Here is an 11,929-nt window from a genome sequence, read left to right as displayed (position 1 = left end):
CATCACTCAAGGTAACCCGTCCCGCTAATGACATTAAACTTGGCAATTTTGGAACTTTGTGGGTGTGTTCACTGCAAACCCTCACGAGACTTCACTCGTCCACTAGGGGTAACCTAGGGGTTTAAAAGGCTTGTTGCACGTGCCAAGTGCAATCGTGGACCCCTACGAAATTGAGGGCTACTTAGTGTGATTTGTTTTTATTTGATTTGATTTGTGTGCTTGTAGTTTTTTTTTTGTTTTTTTTATTTTAGGAATTTGTCTTTGGATGCATCGAGGACGATGCAAGATTCAAAGTTGGGGAGGGTGTACACAATAAGAAAACTGAAGATTGAAGAAAAATTGACAAATTTAAAAAAAAGAATCATATTTTTTTCGGTTTTCGTTCGGGCATAACGGAACATTATGAAAATGCCTCAAGTTAGTGAAGTTTTTCAATAATCAAAACCTATTCTACCACCGGTACCATCAGGTGTGTCGTCCTCCTCATTTGTATTAGTTTTATTAGTTTTGATGTTTTTTATTAGGTAATCATTTTGGGATAAATGAATGTTATCTTAATTTTTTTTATTTATTATCTTATTTTCCCGAGTTGGTCACCATGAAATATGTGATGAGTTAGTAGCTTCTCTATATCTTGAATGTAACTCATCAAGATGGAAAATGATAGGAGTTTCATACATTGAGTCATAATATATATTTAATATTGATTTTGTGGGTTGCTCAGCCGGTTTGGAAATATTTATATTTATTTAAAAATTGTTATGTGAAATACCCAAGTGTTTGAAAAATGAAGGTTTTTGGCTCGAGCCTACGATCTTTCAATTGAGGACCCAACCGAACAATATGTGCCATCACGCTCTGAGTACTTGGTCTTACTTACTCCTGCGCCTTTGGGGTTGGGAGGGGACTATTATTGTTTTCACACAACCAAAAAGCATCAAAAGACATTAAAGAACTTCCAAGTATCTATATTCAAGCTCAAGTCAAATACAAAGATGATCAAATCCGATGAAGCCATCAAAGAACTAGAAGAATGCTCAATCAAGATAAATATGAAGACAAGTTCAAGTTGAAGATATTGTGTGAAACAATATGTGACCCCTCGATAGCGGGAGTGTATGGGTTGGTCCATTAAGTGTTGCCGACCGCGCTAACTATGTTAGTGAACCTTGAAAAGGGGACTTTGACAATGAGTTCAACTGATTACTCATGAGGTTGATTATTGGAAAGGGTTCAAAAAAGTGGAGGGTTTCAAACAACAAAGTAAAATAAGCATAACATGTGTTTTGAGTTTAAAAGTCCGGATATGAAACTAATAATCCCCGAAATCAATATATTGTGCTATTGAAAATATTGTGATAAAAAGTACGGAATTCGTGATTCCATTGAGATTTTCTTAAGATAAGAGAGTAAGACTACGCTGATTATTTCAGGCCAATCTCGGGACGAGTTTGGAATAAAGTTGGGGAGGTTTGATAAGTCTATTTTGTGTATATACTAAATTTTCATAAATCTGTTGAATTGATGTATAACTGTCCAAGAATGGCACTACTTTGATGAGTTGTTGAACTTCATATGCAGGTCAATATATTGTACTAAAAGTGGGCGGAACCCGCAAGAAAAACGAGCAAAAGGAAGCTAACAAGCATGAGAGACGAATTGATAAAGGAATGAAAAAGAAAAATGGTGCTGAGAAATTTGACCACTCTTCAATGTTTTGATCATATCTCAAGATCTAGAGCTCTGATTGACATGATTGAAGAAGTTCTAGAAACTAGACAAAATTTCCTACAACTTTCATGTTTTGTATTTTTGCTGATTCTACCGTTTTCATCACCAAAAGAGGCACAAAAGATGAAGGACGTCCTAGGACGCGTCTAAGACGCCCCCTAGGACGCCTAGCCGTTTTAGGCCATTTTCAAGTGCAAATCAAGGACGACAGAAGACATGTAAAACGCCACGAAGGACGCCAAGACGTCCTATATGACGTCTAAGATGCCTACTAGGACGCCGACGTGGAAAACAGCTCCGAAAATCAGTTTTTTAGCACCTATTTAAGGGAGATTAAACCCTAATCGACTTTGGACTTCTTCCCTGCGATTTTCCACAGTTTTGGAGGGTTCCAAACACATTCAAAGCTTCTCCAAACACGTTTTTGATAATTAATTTCCAAATCCAAGACGAAAAATCACCAAATTCATTATCATTCAACGTTTGAAGATCGTTCAACCGACGGATCTACATCAATTCAATCAAGCTCCAAATTTGATTATTTCATCCCCAAGGTTTCATCGTTCCATAGTTGATTGATCATTAGACTTCATTGATTTTATGATTTCAAGTTGGTTTGTGAACTTTAGCATTAATTCCATTGTTTATATTGAAGTTGTGTGTTTTGTTAATCATATGGAAGGCTAAACCACCTAGGTTACTTCCGGGAACGTTGTAGGATGTTAGGATGAACATGTTTTGATTATTACTTTTATTCTAGTCAATTTCAGTTATTGTTTCATTCTTAAAGTTATGATTTTTACTTACAGTAATTGGAGTTGGGTTTTCTTATTGTGTGATATTGCAACTAAGATAGTGTATTGTTAATTCACTAATCATTCTGAATTCAAGTAGTTTAGGAGCTAAGATGATCAGTTGAACCCACATACATTATTCCGAATTTGTAGTATTATATACTCAACATTGTAATAGGTAATCGTAAGACACATTATCGCCAAACCACTAGTTGTTCCTAATCCAATTAGACATAGGGAGTAAGACAACTAGTTGAAATAACATATAGTGTTCTCAAAATTATTTGTTGCAAGTTAATCAACCTTAATTATGTCTAGGTAATTAAATTGGAATTTAAGGGAAGAAAAACGTGTAAGTCCAACCATCTGAACAATTGAACCGGAAGTATCTTGTTTTTTTTCTCATTGATAGTAGTTTGTTTTAGTAGTTCTTGCATTACCAAGTTTTTAGCTTTTTCATCAACTTTTAGTTCAAATAATTTCGTGACAATTGCTAGTAGTAGTTTTTCGTTGACTATTTTAACACAAAGTTTGACTACAAACTCCTCGTGGATTCGACCCTTACTTACCCTAGCTATCGAGTGGTTTTGAGGTTATTTTTGATTGAGACAACGACCTCGATCACAGGTCGGATTGAAAGTCACGCAAAGGAGACAGTATATGGCTAACAGATAGAAAGAATTGCATAGATAGAAGATGAAGAGAAATAGAGTTGCATATGTTACAGTCCAGGTCGGATCTCTCGATCACGCAGAGGAGGCAACATGTGACTAACAGACAGAAAGAAAGAAAATAATCTTCTACAGACCTAATTTATCGGAATTCCCCAGTCACCCCATCAATACCGGAATTAAGGACAGAATACGCACATCGAGGAAAAGTTAATCCACAATTCTAGATACGAGTTCTTTTAATGTGACCAGTAGATTCCCATGTATATCTCCCTGCTCAACCTATCCGAGCGTCGTATTGTCAAGCTAAATGGATTTAACTAGGTCAAGATTTGTCAAGTCTTTGAATTCCTTAAGTTCAACTCTGCCTAGTCAAGTCCATTTAGAATCTTTCGTGCCTACCAGCGCATCGAATCACAGAGCGTAGACGATTTAGTTTTAGTACGTTACGTAGATTCAGATTGCCTGTTATCACTTGATAATATCACTTCCCGTCACATCACCTACTAGCAAAACTATTAGCAACATATTTTTGATATTCTGATTTTTTTTAATGTTTTTGGATTTTTGAAATTTGAAATTTTTGTTTATTTCTCCCCCTAAATTTGTGCATGGGTGAGAATGAAATCACTAAAATGCGCAAATTTAAACTAACCTAACCTAAAACAAAAATTTAATCATCAAAACCAATCATTTTCAAAAATCCCATAAGCACATCGAATCGAGCTTTGTTAAAAGGCTTGGTGAACAGATCTGCCACATTATTAGCAGAGGGAACCTGTTCCAGCCGGATGAGCGAGCGCTCATAACAGTCTCTGATAAAATGAATTTTGATATCAATGTGATTGGTTTTGGAATGTTGGACAGGATTTTTAGCAATTTGAATCGCAGCCTCATTATCACAGTAGATGGGGGTTTCTAGATAATTCAAACCGTAATGACACCCTCATGATGTAGATTTCCTGTCAAGCTCACAACCTCCATAATTACTGTCAGAAAAAGCATATAAATCAAATTCGGAATTTTTCGGATACCAAAGACCCAATTTTGGACTGCCTTTAATATACCGAAAAATTCTTTTGACAACAATAAGATGTGAAAGTTTAGGATTAGCCTGATAACGTGCGCATTGACAAACTGCAAACATGATGTCTGGACGGCTTGCAGTAAGATACATCAACGATCCGATCATCGATCTGTAGTGTGTCTGATCTACGGATTCGCCATCAGTATCTGGATTCAACAGGGGTCTTTCGACCATCGGCGTCGATGCAGGTTTTGCGTCTTGAAACCCGAACTTCTCAAGAATATCCTCCACATACTTAGCTTGATGGAGCAGGATTCCGGTTGAATTTTGTTTGACCTGAAGCTCCAGAAACATGGTCATTTCACCCAACGAACTCATCTCAAACCTCTTTTTCATAACGCCTTCAAACTCTGTGCATAGCTGTGGACTGGTAGACCCGAAGATAATGTCGTCAACGTAGATCTGGACTAGAATCTGATCATTACCAACATGCTTGATGAATAAAGTTTGATCGATAGTGCCACGAGAGTATCCATGATCAAGCAAGTGCTTTGTGAGAGTCGCATACCACGCTCGAGGAGCTTGATGTAACCTATACAACGCCTTGTCCAAGTTGTAGACATGATTAGGAAACTTCGAGTTAACGAACCCAGGGGGCTGATCAACGTAGATTTCTTCCTTCACCTTGCCATACAAGAAGGCTGTCTTGACATCTATTTGGTAAACCGTGAAGTTCATGTAGGAAGCATATGCAAGGAAGATACGAATAGCCTCCAAGCGAGCCACTGGAGCATAAACCTCAGTATAATCAAGACCCTCGACTTGTCGAAACCCGCGAACCACCAATCTTGCTTTATTGCTCACTATAACGCCAGAATCATCCTGCTTGTTTCGATAGACCCAGCGTGTGTCAAGATACTTTTTGCCCTTTGGTAACTCAACCAATTTCCAAACCCCGAGCTTTTCAAATTGATTGAGCTCTTCATGCATAGCACCTACCCGGCTGGGCTCATTCAAAGCCATTTCAACATTCTTGGGCTCTATTTGAGAGATAAAGCAAGAATAGATACATGTATTGACATCTCCACTCTGACTTCTGGTTCTAACTCCATCACCCAGCTGACCAATGATGTTTTCGATCGGATGATCGCGTTGAATTCTTGAAGGTATCTCTTGGCTGATATCATTGAGTGAAACGGGAAGATTATGAATGTTGAAACCTCCATCATTTGTTGATTGTTCCACATTAGATGAATCTGCTACAAACTCATTAGCAATTTCTTCAGGAAAGAGTAGTTCCATAAAAGTTAGAGTGACAGCGGAAGCATCTCTAGACATGAACTCTCTTTCAACAGGGGTAAGAGGTCTAGCATCAGCATCTGGAGTATCATTTTGAACTGGAGACTCTGGACTACCAAGTGGAACAGATGACTCCCCCTCAGGTGGAGCAAATGACTCCCCCTCAGGTGGTGAAGAGGATACCGTTGGAGGTCTGTAAACAACTTCTTCGTCTTCGTCTTCAGAAACAATCTTCGAACCAGAGGAAGACCCAGATGAACCATCTGAAGACACATTAATGGACTTGAAGAGCGATGTGTAATCAAACAACCAATCAGGGCCCACTCGAGCATCCGTCTCATTCTCCTCCAGTCAGCGCACGTCGAAGGATTCTACAATCTGCTTCGTCTTCTTATTGTAAACCCTATACGCGGTGCGTGCAGCATATCCTATGAAATAGCAATCATCGGCTTTGGCATTGAACTTCGGGTTGGACTCCAGGTGAAGAAGGGTGCAAGGGCAGCCAAATACACGGAAATGACTGACTGAAGGCTTATGACCATATAGAATCTCGTACGGTGTCTTTATCTGAGCTTTGTTGATTAAAACACGATTCTGCACGTAGCAAGCAGTGTTAATCGCCTCAGCCCAAAAGAAAACAGGTAACTTGGAGTCACACAACATCGTCCTTGCAGCGTCTTTTAATGTTCTATTTCTCCTCTCAGCAACACCATTTTGTTGAGGCGTGTGAGCAGAGCTGTATTGACGCACAATTCCCTTTTCTGCGCAAAAATGATCAAGAACTGCATTCTTGAATTCTGTTCCATTATCAGTACGAAGCGCCTTCACCAGGTTGTTGGTTTGGTTCTCAATCATCACGATGAACTTCTTTATCAGATCAGCAACCCCAGCTTTGTTGGATAAGAAGAAGACCCACGTAAAATGAGAGAAATCATCGATCACAACCAGACAGTATGAACTTCTGTTGATGCTTAGGACGTTGACCGAACCAAATAAGTCCATATGTAATAACTGGAGCACCTGACTGATTGAGTTAACTTGTTTTGGCATGTGTGGTTTTCTATGATGTTTTCCCTGGGAACATGACACACACTTCTCAAAAGTTATAAAGTCTCTGACGGGTAAGCCTCGGACCATCTCATTATTTGCAAGACAATTTAGGTTCTTAGTGTTAGCATGACCGAGTCTTCGGTGCCACAACATTGTGTTCTGTTCTGAGACCTTCGAAAAGAGGCAAGTGACTTGTTCATGAATGTTGCTGTTCATATCAATAATATACGCATTTCCATCCCGCTTTGATTTGACAAGAATCCACTCTTCTGGGATGACAATGCCTGGCTTGAGAATCATGCACTCTTTGTCGGTGAAATGTGTAGAGTAACCTTTGTCACAAATCTGAGACACACTCAACAAACCGTGTTTTAACTCGGGAGCAAAGTTGACGTTCTCAAAACTCAGCACTCCATTTGTTACGGTTCCTCTCTGAGTGATCTTGCCACCTTCTCCACCCGCAAAGGAAACATATCCCCCATTAAAGGATTGAATGTCGCTCAGTTGGGAGATGTCTCCTGTCATATGCCGGGAGCAGCCGCTGTCGACGTACCAAGGTCTGACAACATTCCTACGTAACTGTCCCTGCAAAATGAGCGGGATCATTTAGATTTGGGAACCCAGGTCATCACTGTCCTAGGTTGGCTCTTCACTTTCTCTGATTGATCTTTCAAAATCTTCAATTCTGAATCATCATTTCTAATCTTTTCAGAGGATGCTGATGATTGATTGGAAGTTAATTTGGGCATCCAATGATATTTAGGTTTCCTAACAGACACATGTGGTTTTGAAATATGTTTCTTATCAGTTTGCATTGAGCATCTGGAAGTTCTACCAGAAGTGGTTGAAGATCTAGAACTGCTCTTTGACGAAACCGATCTTGGCGGAGCCTTGTTCGGTTTTGACAAACTGTTTGGGACTTTGTTATGAAAAACCCTTTTATTCTTTTGAAAAACCGCCCTTTTTCTACTTCGATCATCCTTCCAATCATCACCCGAGAACGAGTTCTTGAGGACTTTCTAGTTAAAGACCTTCCTCTAGATTCGTTCTCTCCTCTTGGTGACATATAATGTACAAAAATCCTATTTTGACAATTCCTAGCTATATGACCACCAATACCACAATTAAAACAAATCTGTTTATTATTATTAAAACTGGTACTGCCTTTCTCAGATTTATTTTCTTTACTGACACCCTTACTTTTCCCACAAGAACATGTGTAAGAAACAGGTTGTGAGATAAGTGAGGGTGCATCAGATGGTGTGACTTGTGGAATTGGTGAGTTTTCATTAGGAGCATCACAAACATCAGGATTATCAAATAATTCATCAAACACTTAAAAAACATTTAATTCAGCAGGAGCAGATGCGGAAGTATCACAAAAAACATTGTCATTTTCAACATCAGAAATAAAAGGTTTTTCATTAGAAACAAAAACATCAGGTTCAGACTCAGTTTTGTTATCAGAAACAGATCCTTCAACTTCGTGCTTTGACTGATCTAAGGATTGATCTGCAGGGGAAGTAGAAAGGTTAGTACTTTCAACATTAATATATCCTCCTGAAACAAAACCAGATGGCTTGCGATAAACCATGAATGGTTCTTTGGCAATCTCCTCTTTAGTCAAAGGGTGATACTGATATGTATGTTTAAAAAGAGGAGGTACATTATCGTATCCTAAACCCTTTTGCTGGTTTCGTTTGAACTGCAGGCAATAGTCAATCATGTTGGCAACTACCTCGCTTGATACATCAAACCTTTTAAAATCAAAATTTGCAGTTTCAAATTGCCCTTTTAATGTATCAAGCTCAGTAATTAACTCAACATTCTGTCTCTTGATATAATCATAATTTTCACATTTGTTACTGTAGTCTTCCTGAAATCTCCTAAAGTCCTTTATTTTTGTTTCTAACTGGGCCTTTAGGGGTTTTTGTCCTTTTCTAAGTTGATAGCCCTCATATCTAAGATCCTCTACTTCTCTACGCAATGATTCTATTTCGTCACGAAGAATTTTAACATAATCAATACATGCCTGAGAACAAGAAGGTAAACTTACCTCACTTTTCTTGGGTTCAGAAATAGAAGATACCATCAGTGCAAACTGCAGCTCCATCACCTTTTCTTCAGGATCAGCTGCAACATTCTTCACGGGAGCATCAACATTGATTTGGACTAGGTGAGCATTTTCAGGTCTTGAAATATTCAGAGCCTGAATCTGGTCCTCCCAGTCAAATGATTGAGCAACCATAGCAGTCTCACCGTTGACCACAACACCTCCACGATTGTTTCCCACCACAACCATCGTCCTGTCATTGTTCAATCGTCGATCCGGTTTCGGGCACTCACGAGCAAAATGACCTGGCTCGTGACAGTTGAAACATCGCAGCTTTCCCTTGTTGAACCCTACCTTTTTATCAGCATTCATCCCCCAGTTATTCTTCCATGTCTTCTTAGCAAACTGCTTCGCCCTGAATACTGCCATAGCAATTTGCCACGTAATGTCCATCTCTTCCACATCTTTTGGATGAATCTGATCCAGAGCAGCAAATGACAACTGAGGTGGAAGCTCTCCAGCTACAAAAGCATTATAGCAGTTAACAAGTCCGGTGGCGAGAGCAAGATTGTCATCACTTTCCTTTGTGTTTGAGGAAGAGGCTACAACTGGCACATTGGAGGAGGGAACAGCTTGTGGAGTGACAAACGACTGGCTTTGAGAATGAGGCATGGATGACGCAGTAGTAAAGGTTTAAATATGAGGTTGTTGAACAGCAAATGCTTGACCTGAGGAAGAACTTATTGATGAAAGGGCATTGTTAGATGAAATTCCGAGATTTGCAGTTGAATACGAGTTCACATGGTTAATCTCTCGCTGTTTATCATCAATATCACAAGCTTTGATGATCGCCATTGTTTCAGCAAGAGTGAGGCGATTCAGATCCTTGGTCTTCTTAATAACAGCTACATTCATGTCCCAATGACTTTGGAAGAGCATTCAGTAGCTTTTTATTTATCTCGGACTTGGTCAAGAAGATCCCAGATTTGTTCATCTTAGTAGTGAGGATTGTGAATCGCTGCAGCTGTGCCTCCAGGGTTTCTCCAGGAATGTAGTTAAACATGTTGAATTTCTGTCGCAACATATCCTGGCGGCTTTCCTTCATGTCTTCATTTCCTTCATACACCTCAATCAAGGCTTCCCACAAAGCTTTAGCTGAAGTATACTCTCTGAAACCTTGAGCTATATCAGGAGACAAAGCCATGGTCAGAGTGGCCAAAGCCCTTTCCTGTTCTTCAACTTTCTTAAAATCTTCATCTGTATAGTTCTCAACTGCTTTGTCAATCACTTGTCCTGCAACAGTGGTGATAATTCGGACATGACCCTTGATGATGCTTCTCCAAACTTTGAAGTCTTTCATTTTAATATACTTCTCAATCTGGTATTTCCATTCAGGAAAACCATCTGCAGACAGCAGTCTTGGAATACGTGTGGTTGTGCCCATGACAGAATACAGTTCATGATGATGTGTTTGACTTTGAGAATCCATTGATTATTAAATTTTAAATCAAAAATTAAAACAAGAAGATTGTCAAAAATGAGTTTCCGGTCAGATAGTTTACGGCCGTAAACTGAGTTTACGGTCGGATTTCCGGTCCAGTAGTTTACGGTCAATAAAGATGCACTGATTATGGTCTTTGAAGATGAGTTTTCGGTTATTGAAGATGCTCTGTTTACGGTCCAAGAACAAAGTTTACGGTCTTTGAAGATTCTTGAGTTTACGGCTGTAAACTGAGTTTACGGCCGTAATCACTTGGCAGTAAACTCCCAGAAATTTACGTAAACACGAATTTTTATCAGATTCGATCCCTTTTAGCAGTGAAAGTACCAAACCCAATCTCGAACAATAATGAATATTAGTTTAAACGGTCCGAAAACTCGATTGAATGATGCTTTGACACCGGTTTTGCTCTGATACCAATTGTAAGGTCCTGAAAACGGATCTTACCAGTGATCAAACAATCAAACAATCAAATAGAACAAGAATTGGAGTAGAAGTAGAATAGAAACAAGCTTGCACACGCTTTATAACTGAAAAACGTCAGGTACAACTTGTTTACAGCGACCGTGAACTCTCTAGGATCAACAACAGATAATGACCTACACAACCTCTATTTATAGGAGACTTGGGCCGGAAACAGGGTTTACGACCGTAAAGGGGTTTACGGCCGTAAACACACTACAAAGCCGTAAACACCAAAATAACCTACTATTACATCATAAAGACTCAAAAGAACAATTAAAATAGAAAGCCTAGACCAAACCACTAACTGGACCCTTCAATTGCTTCTTATAACAAAAACATTAATGATCTTGTGCTAGAACATCCTCCTTAAACGGTTTTCTTTATCAATTTCTCTTTCAAATTCACTGACTCTATTAAGTTATTCATATATAAAAATGCATTTTAGCATCTTATTACGATTTAAGCCCCTTTATTCCAAAAACCTGGCTCCGCCTCTGTCCGTCCCCAACAAGTTTACTACCAATACTATTACCAATACAACCTCTTAGCCCGACCATCTTTCAAAAAAATTCCCCGCTTCCCGAATACGTCCCGGATGTTGAATTTGTTTAGGAAACACAACCAAATCCTGAACCGGTAACCAAACCTGAACCGTTTACTGAAACCCAACCCGGTGTTGTTCTCGAAACACAAGCCAAACCATCCAACCCCAAACGACGCGGGAAAGGAAATGCTCTGATTTTGGTAAAAGAGAAGGCGCCGGCTCAACAATGGTAACCGGGCGAAGAGATAAAGTTAGCATAATCATGGGTCGACATTTCTGAGGTATCACAAATTGGAAATGCGCAAACAATGATACTAAAAATATTTCAAATTTATTGATGTTTGGAGATTTTTATTCGCGTCTCTGCAATGTATAAACGAGAACGAGAAAGAAGAAGAAGGTGGTGAGAAAGAACAAAAGTTTCGAAGATGAGTTACACTACTTCATCGGATGAGCATTTTGGGTTGATTTGCATGACTTGGATGAGCTCGAACTCGAAGAGGTAGTTCAACCGATGGGGCGAGATAGGAAGAAAAAGAAAGGGTCTTCATCGAATACATCGGGTGTCGGAAGAGGAGTTGACATTCAAAAGGTCGCTTCTAGTTTCGAAATTTATAATTTGAATTTCGAAACTCGTTTGAATTTTGAGAAAGAAAAGTTGGAGGAGAAAAAGAAAGAGCAAGAGGCGAAAGAAAGAACTCGTGAGGAGAAACAAAGAACGTGTGATTTGGAATTTTGAACAAAACCATTCGATCATCTCACCGACAACGAGCTTTATATGGATTTGAGGGCTA

The sequence above is a fragment of the Lactuca virosa genome, chromosome 5, assembly GCF_052849685.1.
Source record: "Lactuca virosa cultivar CGN04683 chromosome 5, Lactuca_virosa_CGN04683_v6, whole genome shotgun sequence".
Classification (NCBI taxonomy): domain Eukaryota; kingdom Viridiplantae; phylum Streptophyta; class Magnoliopsida; order Asterales; family Asteraceae; genus Lactuca; species Lactuca virosa.
Note: the sequence above shows the minus strand (reverse complement) of the source record.